We start from the raw sequence: 17856 nt of genomic DNA on the forward strand, positions 1-17856 counted from the left end.
GTGTTAAAATGAAATGGTAAAGAAAAGACATCACCCTTTTCACTTTGACTTTTTATAGGTAATTTGAATTTTTAGAAATGATGCCGTTTTCAAAAAAACTTATCACACATTGACCCAAATTATTTAGAAAATCAAACACAATAAGAAAAAAAATCAAATATCATATCTCATTTAATACATAATGAATTATATTCCCTCTGCTTTTTTGACAAAATATCATATAATTTTTTTTTATTAAATTGGTTGTATTATTTTTCTCATACTTACTTATTCCTATTACTTATAAAATCAATTATACTTCATATACATTACATAACCACCTTTAAAAAAATAAAAAAATCATTACTCCTTTAATATGGGATGAATCAAACTATTAAAGATCTTTTGAAGGAACATCCTACTAAATATGAAGTTGGCTGTATTCTTTTTATGATTTTATAGGTGAGTACCTTTCTTTATAGATTAGTTAAATGCATCGAATTTAATAGAAAAGGTTCAATATGGTTTGTAGACTTCTCTTTGGTTATTGAATTGGAGTTACACATTTTTGGTGATACTATGCCTAGTTCTACAGTAATTAATTGTAAAATTTTAACGTAGAAATTTAAATTTACATAAATTCTTGGAGGGAGAACAATGCACGAGTAATTTACATAAACTCTTGGAGGGAGAACAATGAACAAGTTGATCAAAGGAGCAATGGATTTTCCTCTTTGTGCGCTCAACATTTTCTTGAACATTCTCCTGGAAATCTTTTGTTATTTCATTTTTTTGGGGCCTGTGTGACTGATCGGTTTGGTAAGCCACTAATTTTCTTGAGAGGAAGTATTGATTTAGTGTTATTAACCTATGATTCTCCTCCAGTAGATATAAAGATTTGTGACGAGCTTTTTGGCTGAGTTTTTTTTTAGGGTAAGCAACCCTGGTTGCTATGCCATGGGTGTTTTCTGTAATTTCTTTTCCTTTGAATGAAAGAAAATTTGTCATAAGCATTTTTTCAAATTTGTTTATTTTTTCGTTAAAATTGTTACCGAATCTTGGAAATCCTGGACTGTAAAACGTATGATTTACGGTTTCTTTCTGGTTATCAGCCTCGCGTCAAAGACTTTAGACATATAACGAGTATGTTGCTACTAGATGGCGAGTGTTTTCGTTCAGAGGTTCTTCTTCAGACGAACAAGTGAAAAACCGAAAAAAAAAACTTTGTAAGGAAATTTGAAGTTCCTTTGAGTTAGTCTAAAGAAGAGAAATTATAGGCCATTATTTCTATGGATCTTTGAAAATATAGGCTATTTTTTCTATGGATCTTTACTGTTTTTGTAGTTATATTCTACTCTGAAATGTGTTTCATGTTTATCTTGATACGTGAGACGTATAATTCAGGATTTTCCGTCTTTTCTTTTCTGAGAGTCTTGTCCAGAGTTTAAGAATAGAGACTCCGACCGCCAAAGGAACAGTTTTCTTGTTTTCCTTAGTTTAATTTTTTGCTCGTATAGATTTTTATCAATTCACAAACTTCTGCTAAAAAGACATGCTGTTAAGTCGGTATTACTTACACAATTCAATTTGGAAGAGCTTTTGACTGTAAACTATGTATCGCGGGTTTGTCTTGGACTTTTAAGGCTCACATTTCTGTCACTTTTCTCTGTTTCTGTGCTACGATGAGCTTTAAACATTCAAAGACAACTCGCAGATGCTAAAATATCTTTATTTCTGTTTTTTCCTTTGAAATTGAATTCATTAAGAAATCGCAGATACTAAAATATCTTTATTTCTGTTTTTTCCTTTGAAATTGCATTCATTAAGAAATTCTGTCTATAGGTAGTTATTTGGAATCTTTTGTACCTGGATTTTATCGAGATGGAAGTATACGGTGATTTGTTCAGACTGGTTACCTTTCAGTCGGACAGGTTCAGGCAGGCCTGGAATATCAGGTTATACAGAACGTTTTTTCCATTTCACACGTATTTGACAATTGTGCAAATTTTTGAAATGTCAAAACCTGTATTTGAAAAAAAAATTGAAAATATGTTGGAAAATCTTCTTAGTTGCCGCACTTGTTTCTGGTGGCCATTCTTCTTTGGATTCTCTGAAATAAGATTCTTATAAATATAAGAAATGGGATACCCAAAAATTAGCTTAATGGTATTTTCTAGTTGAGGAAGTATATAATTTTTATTATTTTGACAGAGGGGTTGTTTTTAGTGTGTTTTTTTAGCATTTGGCAGACTCTGTGGAAAATTTTGAGGTGAAATTTTGATTTTTATTATTTAAATTGGTTTTTTGACTGTATATATGGATTCAGTACTCTGAAAAACCACTAACACACTTCAATTGTACAGTGATTACTTATCAAACTTGTGATTTCATTAAATTCTTGCCAGATTTTAGAGAAATTAAACTAGAAAAAATTCACCTAAAAAACTTCCAAAAAATCACATTAAAAAAAATAAATTAAATTAAATTAACTAAAAAAACTAAATAAAACTAAAACTAGACTAAAACTTAATAAAACTAGACTAACTGCTTGATAGAACTAGACTAACTGGTGTAACAGAACTAGATTAATTACTTATGGCTGTTTTTTAGGATAATTACTTTTCAAAACTACTTTTCATTTGTAATAAAAAAATTGCCAATAATAATACAAAAAAGTTTTATCTTTACTGATCTGACACACATGACAAACAACTGACCGTCAAATTTCCACTTAACATGCCAGATAAATTTGAAATTCTAGAACTGGTTCCAGGGTTCACTTGACAAGCCAGATAAATTTGAAATTCCAATACTGGTTCCAGGATAGGGTTTATGTACTAATATTCGGGTGCTGCATGTATGGCACGTTGAAATCCCGGGTGGCTCTGAAGGGTACGTCAGTGGTCCTTCATTTGGAGACGGTTGATGTGGCCTTCAAGTGAGCGGTGGATACCGGAGCAACTGTTATTGGAGATTTGGAAGCGGTCGTGGGGTCAGTGCTCCGGCAAAGATGAATGATCCCCATGGCTTCGTATGGAATCTCCCGTTGCTGAGGTCCATACCCAAGCATTATGTTAGGCCTGACATACCCAACCTTAAGGTTAGGCTTTAGGCCTAGCCCTGCGTATTTGATGTCTAACCCGTTTTCTTTCACTTTGCCTTGCTCGTAATTTGAAGTTGGAATACGACCGCCGGAAAAAGATTATACGCTTTAAATTTTGTAGGCATCTCGTGACTCTCCGAGTTAGAGGGAGGGTTTGTACATATAACCTCCCGTCGTAACTGTCACATTCTTTTAGAGGGATTGTCGATAGCTAGTGTTTCAGACATGTAATATTTTGGAGTTTTTAAAAAAGTGAATATCTTTATCTTCTGTCGGGCTTTGAATCCATTTCTGTGAATGTTCTCACGCGCATAGCATGAATGATTATTTTATGACTGTTATATGTGTCAGTGTTATATAGTTTACTAGCTATATATTGGGTATTTAATGCTCTCAGCATGTCATTTAGCCCAATAACACGGTAGCGGGCAAATATTATTTAATGCTGAATTTGCCCGCTCCTTTATTATCGGGTTAAGTCGCGTGCTGCTCTGAAGGCATTAAATACCCAATATATGGCTGGTTAGCTCTTTCCGTTTTGAAATCATGATTAAAATAATTGTTCGGCTTTTTTAAATATATTTTCTTATTATTGTAAATACTTGTTTCAATAGATAATTACTGGAAATTGATGTTTGGTTTTCTGTAATTGTCTTCTTGTCAGAATACTGGCGGTTTTTGCGTGGTAGGAATGACATGGCCCAGTGGGTACATATGAACTTGTTTGTTGACTGGAACTAGGGTTTTTTTTTGGCGTTGTAGAGAAATGCCTGAGAAAAATTATAATAACAGATCTTTATCGGTATAGGAAGATGGGAATGTGGCCATATGTGCGGGCTCCTCGTTTTATGGTTGAGCGATTACATGTGGATAGACGACACCTGGCTGGTCGGTGTGATTGCTTTGAGAAGATTTCTTTTATTTAGTCACGATAGCAGGTTTGATGTCACGTTAGAAATTAGAGGGTGTCCTTAATCTCGTTAGACAAATCGAAACGCGTCATTGTCAATAGATAAGCTTTAACAAATGCGACAGATGGCAGGGATGTATGTTCTCTTGAAAATTGGGTTGCGTAAACCACACCCCGACCATTGATTATATTATTATTTACGAACGAGACAAAAGTGGTCGCGTGAAACCTACTCCGCCCTTTGATGGGGAAAGGCGACAAGGACTGCTACAGGAAAAAACAGACGGGGAACGGCCAGACGGATAGATAAAAGAATAGAAGGTACCCCGATAATACTTGTTCATGATTTCAATTTTGAAGCGCCTCTCTAGATACACGTGTTATTATTTGAAACGTTGGTAACCTGTACACGTGTTTGAGCATGGTTTTATATATATATATATTTAATTTAATGATTTTATATATGATGTTTGATTTTTTATTATAAAAGTGAAAATATCAATTTATATAATATAATTATTCAAAAACATTTTTTAGGATTAAAAACATCAAAACATAATAATCTTAAATCTATTTGATATAAATATTTTTAGTTATTTTAATTGAGTTTTTTCCTTTTCATATATATATATATATATATATATATATATTTTTAAGTCAAGATCTTTGTGTAGAAATTACATAGAAATACCCTTTTGCTAAAATCACCTAGTTCTAAGATGTCTGAAGCTTAATTAATTTATAAGTGGTGGTAAATGTTTTTTAGTTTTATTTATTTATTTATTTTGGCTTTTTTTATTACTTATGGTTTTTTCAATAATGTTGGTTAGTAAAGACATGGATTCCTTAAAAGGTACAACTCTAAATGTTTTTCTTTATCTTAGGTAGGGTTTTCTCAACAAGGTGGCTAGTTCCTAATGTACTAGAAAGACTCTATATTCAATGCATGGGAGAAAGTAAATTCATTTAAATGTATAGTCATCAAGTCATTATTTGATGAGGTGTTTTGGGTACTTACTCTATAGCTTAGCTTGGTTAGAGCTTTAATCCAATGAGTTGGTTATGGTAAGAGGGGCACACACATACACACATATATAGGTGTTGTCTAACAAGGCGTTAATTTTATGTGAACTGATGGTCTTCTTTTTTTTTCAAAAAAAAGTTGAGAGTATGAGGGCTTGAATCTTGTTTTTGATAGTGGAAATGGATTCAACACCATCAAAAACCCGTGGGACACCTAAAATCTTGAAACTTGACAACTATAACTTAAAAATTCATATAAATTTCCATTGTTTTATGGGTAAAATTGAGACCTCTTTAGAATACATATACATATATATATATATATATATATTTGATTTAACTCCCATATGAACCATTATATCACTATATATTTTTTAGTAAGAACATAAATGTAATACTTAGGAGAAATAAGATATAGATATGTAGGTGTCACTTAAGTAATAGTGAGTATACTTTAGTGGAAGCTTAAATGATGTGTATTGTAGTGTTTTGCTTGTCTACTAAATGTCATCATTACAAATTTATATTAATATGTTACTTAAGAGCCTTTTTGGACAACAAGCCAACATTTTCATTATACCCATGTACCCCTTATAAACATCTCGAAGGGAAGAACTATAAAATGAACTCTATTACATGTACTTCGTTTAGTGCATATAATTAAGCATTATTGTTAGATCCCCTTACCATGACCGCTTTCAAATTAGGCAAATATGCCTTGGAAATATTAGCCTCATGTTACACACATTTTCTTGGATTACGGTGATATGTCTTGTCAAAATAACCCAAGGAGTTGTCTATAATGCGATTTTTTGGAGATTCCGGTGACGGAATCCGGCGGAAGAAATTGAGGTTAAATCTTGATTTCTTGCAGTTAAAATGGTTTTTTAACTGCATATTGGATTCAGCACTCTCGAAAACCCCTGGGACACTTTCATTGTGCAGAAACTAGCTATCAAACTTGCGATTCCAATAAATTCCTGCCGGATTTCGACCGGAAAAACCCGCCGAAAAGGCTTTCAAAAAGTCGCGTTATAGACAACTGCAATAACCCAATGCCTTTGATTTATTTATTTATTTATTATTTTTTCTCTCTCTAGAACCTTCAATTTTACTTAATTCTTTATCTTCCTAGATTGTTAAATTCTTCCATTGTCATACTTCTTTTGATTGACTTATATTGGAATAATTTTATTTTATTTTTATTTATTTATTTATTTATTTTCTCTAGCCAACTAGATTGCTCATATCACTATGTAAAGCTGAAATTTATGACCTATCATTGAATTATTATGCCACTTGCTTTAGCATTTAAGTGATCAACTTCCTCCCCATTTTTTAAAACCTTAAAATGCCTCTTTCCATCTCTTTTGAAAATTGAAGTGGTCTATAGATTTATTCTCCCTCATTTATAGCATACACCACCCAACCCTTGCAAAGCCCTCTTCTTGCAATTGTCCTAGGTTAGAATCTTACAAGACAAGATTAACAATATGAAAATCTTTGTTTTAGGTGGACATTTAAGCTTCCATATAAGGTTCCACCATCAAAATGTCTCACTTTCTTCTATCATTTATGATTGCTTTGTAGCCTAATTTCATTTTATAAATCAGTGTAGATTTGTATCTAGATCACACAATTTTGTTTGTGTATGTAGTCAATCTAATAACATCATTCTTAAATTTCCTTATACACTACTTTCATTCTTTTGGCAACTCTCTTTGGATACCTAGTGCTACACTCAATTTCCACTCTTGATTTGATATTGTAGTTGTTTTTGGATCAATAACTTTTGCTAGATAGTATATCTTGTTTTTTTATCAATAATGTCTACTAGATAGTATATCTCCTTCCTAGTTGATTTCATTACTTTCTACAATGTATATTCTCCTCACACTCCATTCAATGATTATCTCTTAACCTTTTAGCCCTTTGCCTACTTTCAAGCCAATCCTCCCCTAACAAAGGAAAAGTGTTAACTAATACATTTTAAATCTCTAAACCTCCTTTTCAACCATCAATTTTACCCTCAAACCATCCACCTTCAAAATTCTCCATATAACGTTGGACACTAGAACATAAATTATTCATCTCATTTATTTTTATATTTTTCCAATCTTCCCATTTCACAAAAAAATACTATCATTTTCCCTTTTTAATTTACATAATATATTGAAACATCCATCTTTATTTTATTTGATATTTCTTAAAAAAAAAAATTAATACCTAACTCGTTAAATTTTTCTTTAATATTCATTTTGCTAATTTACCTCTTCTAAATGACCACCCATAATATTTGTAAAGCTAATTGATCATCATCTTACAATTCATTTTTCTTAAATCCCAGACCAATACTCCTTTTTAAAGAAAAAACCTAAATATTCTAATCTATTCCATTATCTGTCTCATTTAGCATGCAGAACTTTGAAAACGCAATGTTACATATTTGTTTTAAACAATATTCGTCTATAACCATATATAATTTGGTTATATAATTATGACATGAAACTTCATTTGAAAACTCTGCCTGATATTTCTACCTGTAATTTTGAAAACTCTGCCTGATACTTATCCTGTACTATTATCATTAAAATGTACACAACTCTGCCTCATGTTTATCCCTGTATTTTGTGTTAGGTAACTGCAGTTGATGGAATATCATGGAATCCTCGTGGTCATTGAAGTAGGTTTCAGCGCACAGTGAAATCAGCTTGTACTTGTCAGAAAAATCGAAGGCCTTTTTGTGAATGGATAAGGTTTATGGAGCGAGCTTCTAGAAGTGGGCACCCCCTGATATTATTATTTCTCTGAAAACTGTATTACGTAAAACCCTGACCGGTCATAGATGCGCAGAGGCAACAGAGACGTATACATAAAGGCAACACAAGTACAGACACGAGGGAAAATAAGATGCCCTTCTGCTCTGTATTAAGTCCACTGTGGAGTCTAATGATTATGTTTTTTTAATTTTCTTTATATTTTGGAAAAAAATTTAGAGATTTTTGTAAATCTAAATAAAAGTTGTCAAAATTTATAATTTTAAGTGTTTTAGAAGTTTTTGATGGTGCTGAATTCATTTTAACCATAAAAAATATTATTCAAACAGTGTCTTTATAAGATTTTTTGAAATTTTTTGCCCAGATTCCAGCTACTTTTAACCATCCCACCAATTCCTCCACCACATGTAGCACTGACAAGGATTGAACAATAAAGTTATGATAAATTTGGTCCTTTTTGTGAATCATGATGGTTGGAAAAAATATATTTTTTTTATTGAGAGTGAATAATACACTAAATTCTTATTGAGTATATTTTTGTAATAGTTTTGAGTTTTTATTATAAGGTGACCTTAAGTTAATATTTTACATTCAGGTTTATGGATAAGGTACTTGATTACTTGAGGAAAATTTGTTTTTAGAAAATATTTAATTTTATAAAAAAATTAATATTAAAAATAATTTTATATCTAAATAAATAAAAAATAATGACAAATAAATTTATATTTTCATAAACTATTATAAAACCACAAAATTATATCAAGATGGTTGAGTAGCAGAGTTTTTCATAATAAATCTAAAATCCATTTTCCTCTGAACTTACAACTTGTATTTTATTTTTAACTAGAAATGTTTACAAGTTCATTTCTTATAATGTTTACAAGTTCACTTCTTATAAGAAATGCTTGAGATTTTACCATGTTTAATTGACATGATCAAAAATAACAGAGTTTAAGCTCTATTCTAGTAATCTGAAACGAGTATGTTATCCTTTGAAATTACCAGGTTTGGATTAGGGAGACCAGGGCACGCTAAGTTGACTCGGATGATGGGTTTACTTCAACACATGTTCCTTCCTACTATGTAGCTTCGACCATTTCCACTTCGGGTCTCAAACCATTTAATTCTTCATGTCATTTATGCAACTTGTGCCTTTGCTCAAACAAGATCTCCATTTGCATGTTGAGTAGTAACTTGGTCTACCCTTAGTTTGAGGGATACCTTATCCTATATTTAAATTTCTAGTGTATTAGTACTTGGCTTTGTATTTTTTTCTACTCTTATGTGTCTTTCTTTGTACACCACTTTCTACTTTGGGTTGAAGTTTTTAGAGACGTGCTGAAGATATGATCTATTATAGTAAGGATAGGCCCATCATGGTAAGGATAGGCATCTCATTGGAGATCTCGACTCCAGTACCAGTAGTCGTGGTCTCCCGACGTCTCAGTGCTAGGTTAAACTATGAGTTTCTGATATATGTGGGTTGTGGGTTGTTGCATATATCTTGGGAGGTTGCTAGTTCTCTATCAAAATTATGTTAAAAAAATAATAATAATAATAATAATAAATAAATAAATTATGGTCTAAATTTTGTAGAGAGATTAATTTTCCATGTTTTCTTCCAAGAAAAAATGGCTAATTTCCATTTTTTCTAAAAATGTTTTGTCCAAATTCTATAAGATAAAATTATTTTCCTTAAAATTCATCAATACTTTATACAAATACGATAGAATTATTTTATACAAATACCATAAAAATATACCATAGAAATAATTCCATTTTCAAGATTAAAATCCAATATCCATATATTCAAGTAAATTGGTTTGTAGTCTCACCCGTGTTCAAATTTCTGGAGGTGTCACCCATACACCGGTTTGGTGTTTGGAATCAATTTGCAGTAGTTTTGGTGTTTGGAATCGATTTGCAGTAGTCCCATTGGTATTTGGTTCCTATAAAAATAAGACCGATTTCTAGATATTAAATTTCTTTCCCTCTGATTTGGAAATAGAAAAAATAAAACCTTCTTTCTTTCCCAAAACTAATGAGATAGTGGGCTTGAGGAATTGGTAGCTTTGGGATCCCTTCTATGTTTAACATTGGGAATTTAAATTTTTTTTTTAACAGAAATGGGTAGTGGATATATTAGAAACTTGGCCTTAATGCCAAAGAGCAGATTACAAAAGGTGAGTCTAAATCCAGAAATGCACTTGCAAGACCGTGACAATTATGTTTAGCTCGCATCTCTTTTTAGTTGCTACTATGCTGTCAATTTCAGAGATTTTCCTAAGCTTTTGGATACAAACAAATTGATTTAACAGCAGGCAATAAAATATGACAACTTTCTAAATTAAGGAATTGTATGTTTAGCTCACATCTCTTTTTAGCTGCTACTATGCTGTCAATTTCAGAGATTTTCCTAAGCTTTTGGATACAAACAAATTGATTTAACAGCAGGCAATAAAATATGACAACTTTCTAAATTAAGGAATTGGATCCCATATTTCTTGTCCGCCTCTAAGGAGCATGGCACCAGTAGTAAGAAGGGCTGCTTTGTTAGCTTCAGTGTATGCCTCCTTATTATTGTCTCTCAACACATGATAGAAATTCAAGTCTGAAAAGAGTGTCCAAGGTCTAAAATTATTCTGTGAATCAGCCTTGCTAGCCTTAGGTCCATTAAAAGAGATTGGTTGAGGTCTTATTATTGGGAGTTTAGTAACTTCCATTTCTATTAATCACTGATTTTTTGTTTTTTTTTTTTTTTTCCTTTTTATTTAATTTAATTTTTTTTCCTTTTTCTATTATTTCCATTTTCATGATTTTTAAATTTTTTCTCTGGATTTTTAATTTAAGGTGATTTATTTATTATATTAAAAACATATTTTAATAATTTTAATTATATATATATATATATATATATATATATATATATATATAATAAAAAGTGCATATATTATGGATTTGAGACTTCTGCGATTTGTATTCTGTATGGTTGTATCTTCCGGATTCATCGCATCTTTTGTTTTAAGTGTATCGACGTTTCGAACCAGCCTCTGTGGTTCATCATCAGGATGAGAATTATTGAAGAAGTCAGAGATGGGATGTGGTGAATAAATAGGTGAAGATAAGGGAGAGTGCAGGACCGACAAGATTTAAATAAGAGAGGTTTATTAATTAGGTTTAGGATGAAAAATTTTTAATTTTTAATTTTTATAAATATTTTATTACTATTATCATTTATCCTTTTATTTATTTGAAATGTGTTTAAATCTTTTTTGGCTTAATCATGATTTCCGTTATGAATGGACTTATTATTTTATTTGTATATAAATGTTTATTTATATTTATTATGTTTTGACATAATTTGTTTTGTTTATTAAACTAATTATTGATTTAATGTATTAAGATATGTATGTTGATTGATTTAATTTATTAAGGTATATATATATATTGATTTATTATATATTAAGTTTTGATTTAATATATATTGATTTTAATATATGTTATGCTTTGTTTTATTATCTTGTGATATATATATATATTTAATATGTATTGTGACTTAAGTTTATTTCTTTATACCTATATATGTATATTGATTGGTGTTGGTATTAATGTATTAATATATGTATATATTGATTTATTATGTTATGATATATATGTATATTTTGATTTAATATATATTATGTTTTGTTTTATTGTATTGTGATGTGTATTTATTGATTTAATGTGTATTATGATTTTGTTATAGATACCTTCATTGTTTTGTGATGTATATTTCTTGATTTAATGTGTATTATGATTTTGTTATAGATACCTACATTGTTTTGAATATGAAAGTTTATTATATTTCTTTTTAACCTATTTTTATGTATATTGGTTGATTTAATATATACATATATCTTTATTAATTTAATATTGTTATGATATATATATCTTTATTGGTTGATTTAATGTTGTTATGATATATATTTCTTTATTATGATCTAAATACCTATATTAATTTAATATTGTTATGATATATATTACGATATATATATCTTTATAGGTTGATTTAATATATTATGATATGTATATCTTTATTAATTTAATATTGTTATGATGTAAATAATATTTAATATATATAGAATTTTATTATGGAAATTAAATTAATTTTATTGTGGAAATTAAATTAATTGGATGGTGAAGGGTATATTGCATTATGAAGGTAAGGGAAATAGATCAGACACAGGGATGAAAGGGAAATGGAAACGGGGGACTAGGAAGTGGTGGAATCCTTTATTATTGTGGGAATCCAATTGTCGCTTATCTTCCAACCGTCATCGCGATTTAGGTTATCAGGGTGTTTTCGTATTTCAATAGCTTCTCTGAATTTCCTATGGTGGTAATGCTCAATTTTGGCCATGACACAGGAGTCTTCGATGCAAATGTGGTGATTGGTTTCTTCTCTGAATTTCCTATGGTGGTAATGCTCAATTTTGGCCATGACACAGGAGTCTTCGATGCAAATGTGGTGATTGGTTTTGCTTGAGTGTTCAGCTAAGGCTGAGGTTTTGGAGCGGTTATGGTTAATATCTGCAGCATGCTCTTGAATCCTTGTTAATATAGATCGACCGGTTTCCCCAATGTATGACTTTCCGCATGAACAAGGGACCAAGTAGACCCCTTTGTGGTGCTTAGGGTCAATAGGATCTTTCACTGATTTAAGGCATCTATTGATTGTTTTCAGAGGTTTGAATGTGGTTTTTATTTTATTCTTTCTTAAGATGTGAGCAATTTTATCAGTGGTGCCTAGAATGTAAGGGAGGTGAACTGTACCAGCATAATCGTCCTTATGATGCTTGTTCATGGGATTTTCAATCTTCTTGAAAGCCTTGATCCCTTGGTGTCTCTTGTATCCATTCTTCTTGAAGACTTTTAAGAGGTGGTTCTTTTCTTGCTCAAAATTATCATGATCTGAGATACGAATTGCTCTTGTTGCTAAGGTGTTTAGTACCCCAAGTTTCTGAGCTGGATGATGGTGAGAATTAGCATGTAGGTAGTGTTCGGTGTGAGCTTTTTTGCGATAGACTTGGTGAGAAATAGTGCCATCTTGGTTCCTTTTGATGAGGATGTCAAGAAAGGGAAGACAACCATTTTCTTCCACTTCCATGGTGAACTTGATGGAATCTGACTGGCTGTTAAGGTGTTCAAGAAATTCATTTAGTTTTTCTTTTCCATGAGGCCAAATGACATAAGTGTCATCAACAAATCTTTTCCACAATTTAGGTTTTAGGGGGGCAGACTCAATGGCCTTGGTTTCAAAATGTTCCATGAATAAATTGGCAATAATTAAGTTTTATTTAAGCTAAGCTGCTAGGTACTAGCTACTATGTAGCTCTGGTTTAATTAAGTAACTTTCAACCAAATAAACTAATATACTAATATTAAATATAGAAATAATTATTTTAATATATTGATATAAATAATTAATATTAATAAAGTATTTAATAAAAATTAAAAATTAAAAAATATATATATAAAAAACTCTAATATTTCTAATTTTATAGTTTGAATGGTACTTTCTAATGATATTTTTCTCTTTATATCATTTACATTAAAAATGTAGTGTTGGTTTATTTAAAATCTATGCAATATATTTTTTTAATAATATTGTTTTAATGGTACTTTATAATTGTTTTTCTTTTTGGTATTGTCCTTTTAATCATTATCAAATTTTTTGGTATTGTCCATTTAATAATTACTGATAATTAAATTAAAATTACTAAAACTTTATTTTAAAATAGACATGTGTATTAACATCACTGCTTGTGGGCCTGGAGTATGCCCTAAAACTGCTTCTAACATAAGGAAACAATTGCTTCTAACATAAGGAAACATGTTAACGAATCAAGACGTTTATAGGTTATTCCACGGGGCGTGGTTTTCCTTGACTAAGGATGATGAGTCTAGTGGTTTTCCTTGAATAATAAATTTTTCCACCGTAAAAAAAATGTAAAAAAAAAAAAGTGAAAAACATTTATTGAATACATATTATTGTATAACAAATTAATGTTTAACAAAATATTAAACTATAGTTAATTATATTATTTTATTAATATTTATAATTATCTTTTTTCCTCTTATTACTTATATTAAAAAACTAATATTTATTGTCCACATGGAATAGTGGTGATGAGCGTGAAAAAATAAAGTCTCATAAACTTTAAATTTAAATCTTATACTACCCTCCCTGGTTATGGAATAAATAATAAACATGTAAATCTATATGTTTTCTTTTGGGTTTCAATGTAGTAGCAAAATTATAGATTTATTAAAAGGTATTATGTAAGTGATGGTAAATGTTTTATTTAATTTTAATTGTCATTTTTTCAACAAAGGTGTTAAATTTTAGGAGTAACTATATTTGTTAGATTTTAGATTTCTGTGATTTATATTGATAATGAAGTTGCCTTTGGGATTAATCACAATATTGAGATTCATCCCTAAGACAAAGGTGAAAAGATCAATCTACTCATAAATCTAAATAATAGAGATGCATTGAGGTCTAGAGTTAGCCATTAAAAATTAGTGATTAAAAATTAATTATTATAAAATTAATATTATTTAAATAATAATTTAAATTAAACGAAAGCATATATATATATATATATATATATATATATATATATAAATAATAAGAGTTAGCCATTAAAAATTAGCGATTAAAAATAAATTATTAAAAAAATAAAATTAATATTATTTAAATAATAATTTAAATTAAATTAAATAATCTAAAGACGAAAGCAAATTATATATATATATATATATAATAAAAATGGTGTGCAGGGTTTTTGTAGTTGTTTTTCTTTGCTTTAATTTCTAAATTTAAAATATACTCTTCCTCACTATTCACAAAGAGTGGAATTAGTATATGATGTACAAAGAGTGGAATTAGTATATGATGTTATTGTTTATAAAAGTTATAACATAAATATGTCTCAAAACCTAATTAAATTTCAAGGCTGGTCAAAAATGTTATATAGAAGTTATTAAAAAATTCAATGATTTTTATCATAATTAAATTTCAAGGCTTGTCAAAAATGTTATATAGAAGTTATTAAAAAATTCAATGATTCTTATCATGAGATTAAAAAAAAAAAAAGCATATAAAGAAGAAGATCAATTGGGAATAACAAAAAATATCATCTAAAAATTAAGTTTTAAATGAATGTTAAAATTAATTCAACTTATTTTATGGTTTAAAAAGTTATTGAAATTTATAATGATTTTTGTGTAGGCTATCTAAATTTGCATTTGTTATATAAATGAGATGTTATCATTATTGAAAATTTTAATAATTTAGGTTTTTTATATAAATTTGTAATTTATTTAAAATATAAGATATGTAGTTACTATTTATAAAGCAAAATAAAAATCTTGTATGGGTTATGAATAATATGAATTATTGTAAATTAAAAGAAAATAAATATGTTAATTTTGTATGAAGAGTGAATTGTTATTCTATTATATGTTTATAAATAATGAATATTTTTATCTTTAAGGGGAGGAAAAAAGAGAGGTAATGAAATGTTGTTGGAATGACACTTAAAAAATCTTAACAGAAACAACAAAACATACAATGTGGTTATGGAGCCTGAGTGGCGTGAGAGTTAGATAAGAAAACTTTTTGGAGCTGAGTGGTGTGAGAGGAAGATAAGAGACAACGAGAGTTAGATAAGAAACCTTGAGCCTGAGTGGTGTAAGAGGAAGATAAGAGACCTTCTTGGAACGTGAGTGGTGTGAGAGGAAGATAAGAGACCTTCCTTAGTTTGCCTTACATCCTTGATTGTTGTTGAATTTGCTGGTAAAAGCTTCCCTTGGATATGGTTGGGTGGTGAATCTAGCGAGTTGGCAAGAAAAGCCTTCTAAGATTTAGGCATAATCTCTGCTTTTTTGCTTTAAAGAACTTTTTTTTACCATGAAGTAGCTAGAATCCCCTTGGATATGGTTGGGTGGTGAATCTAGCAAGTTGGCAAGAAAAGCCCTTCTAAGATTTAGGCATAATCTCTGCTTTTTTTGCTTTAATTAACTTTTTTTTACCATGAAGTAGCTAAAATCCCCTTGGATATGGTTGGGTGGTGAATCTAGCAAGTTGGCAAGAAAAGCCCTTCTAAGATTTAGGCATAATCTCTGCTTTTTTTGCTTTAATTAACTTTTTTTTACCATGAAGTAGCTAAAATCCATTTCCAGGTAGATATTGGTCTTTCAAAAGTTTTGGTTATAGTCATTGGTTTTTATTTATTCTCTTTGTATGCACTTCATAAAATTAAAAATATGCAAAGAAATGCTTTAAGAACATATGTAAGGTCCCACAATACCAACCAGTGATATTATAGGGACATAAAGATCATATTGAACAAAGACCCCATATATATATATATAAACTAGCACAAATATATATACTTAAAGAACATTAAGAACCAAGACTTCCAAATGGCCAAAAACAAAAATCTTTGAAAAATCAAAACCCATAGCAAGAAACATCTCGTCAAATTAGAAAGGAAATAAAAATAGATCAAGAGTCAGATACATATTCGAAAGCAGGGAAAAAACTACAACAGAGGCAAAGAAAATAGAGAAAGGAGCATAAGGTATGACTTACAAAGAACATATTTTAAGTTATAGGATTTTCAAAGCCAATTTCAATTTTCACTCTCAATTCTAAGTATATTTATTTTGCAAAATGCTTAAACTATAATGCAACTTTTAATTTAAATATTAAAAGTCCATTATTTTATTTTTATTAATATTTAATAAATTATATATTACATAATATTAAATTATATAAACCAAAAAAAACCAAATCCATTATTATAAAGCTTCCACTTTAAAAGAAAAATTAAAATAATAAATAAATTATATATATAAACCGAACCCATTATTATAAAGCTTACGAGTTAAAAGAAAGATTAAAATAAATTATATATTTTTCCAAAAATAAATAATCAATATGCATATTTCTCATTATTTATTTTACAAATTAGATAATTAATATATTGTATTTAAAGTATTATTTATTTTAAAATCCCTTCTAAATTGGGTAAATTTAATATAATTAACTTGAAGTTTAATTAAGCTTAATTCCTTTGGTTGATGAAAGCTCTTGAGTGGTGTTTGATCTTTCAAAAGGTTAAGACTTCACACCCTAAATTTTGTCTTAAAGTACTAATTGTGAGTTCTTTGCCAGATATTGCTACATACAAAGTTAAGCATGCATATTACATGTTGATGCATGTCTTTTTTTTGTCGTTGTTTTCTATCTAGCTTACCACATGTCATTGTCATATATGAATCAGGAATACTATTTGGAATATTTAACCGACCATAATTAATGTTAAGCATGCATATTAGATGTTGATGTATGTCTTTTTTTTGTTGTTTTATATCTAGTTTACCACATGTGATTGTCATATATGAACAAGAAATACTATCTGGAATAGTTAACCGACCATAATCTTGCAGGTGATGTATGATTTTCTAATATATATTGATGTAAATAATTAAAGTTACTAAATTGTATTTTTCATGTAAATTTGTAGATCTTTGAAAATAAAAAGTAATTATTCTTTACTTATTTTTTAAAATTAGAATAGGGGGATTTTGTATTTTAAAAGAATGCAAAACATATTGCAAGAAGAATTTAAAAAAAAAAAAAAAAACTACAAAAAATATTACAAGAGGAATTACAACTAGCACAACCATATGACATATAGTCTAACCATATAAATTAAATCACTGATAAATTTATAGTAGGCATTGAGACATCTACCTCATTATACATCTCAAATTGCTAAAAACAAACAAAAAAAACTAAATTATAACTTCATTTTAAATTTATTATCACTAATTATAAAAAGAGTTAATATATGAGTTAAACATATATACATTTAAAAAACATGTAACAAGAAAACATAGTAACATAACAATAAGCAGTAAGAGATCAATGCCATACAAACCAAATGGAATGGAAAGTGAATTTGACACTTATAGACATCACAATTTTTTTATAAATAAATTAAATAGTCAAA

At 29.2% G+C, this 17856-nt stretch overlaps 1 long non-coding RNA gene across 2 annotated transcripts; it reads left to right on the plus strand.

The window, feature by feature from the left end:
• The first annotated feature begins 658 nt into the window (after positions 1-658).
• Positions 659-7948, plus strand: LOC149240041 (uncharacterized). Of its 2 annotated transcripts, none has more exons than XR_016245491.1 (3): positions 659-798; positions 1092-1934; positions 7653-7948. It is a non-coding gene; the product is annotated as an uncharacterized LOC149240041 (long non-coding RNA). The 2 variants fall into 2 exon arrangements; XR_016245492.1 differs by having other exon boundaries at positions 1092-1205.
• Positions 7949-17856: the final 9908 nt, after the last annotated feature.

The sequence above is a fragment of the Pinus tabuliformis genome, chromosome 8 (assembly GCF_031772625.1).
Source record: "Pinus tabuliformis cultivar Carrire ecotype Pingquan chromosome 8, CPIR1, whole genome shotgun sequence".
Lineage (NCBI taxonomy): Eukaryota > Viridiplantae > Streptophyta > Pinopsida > Pinales > Pinaceae > Pinus > Pinus tabuliformis.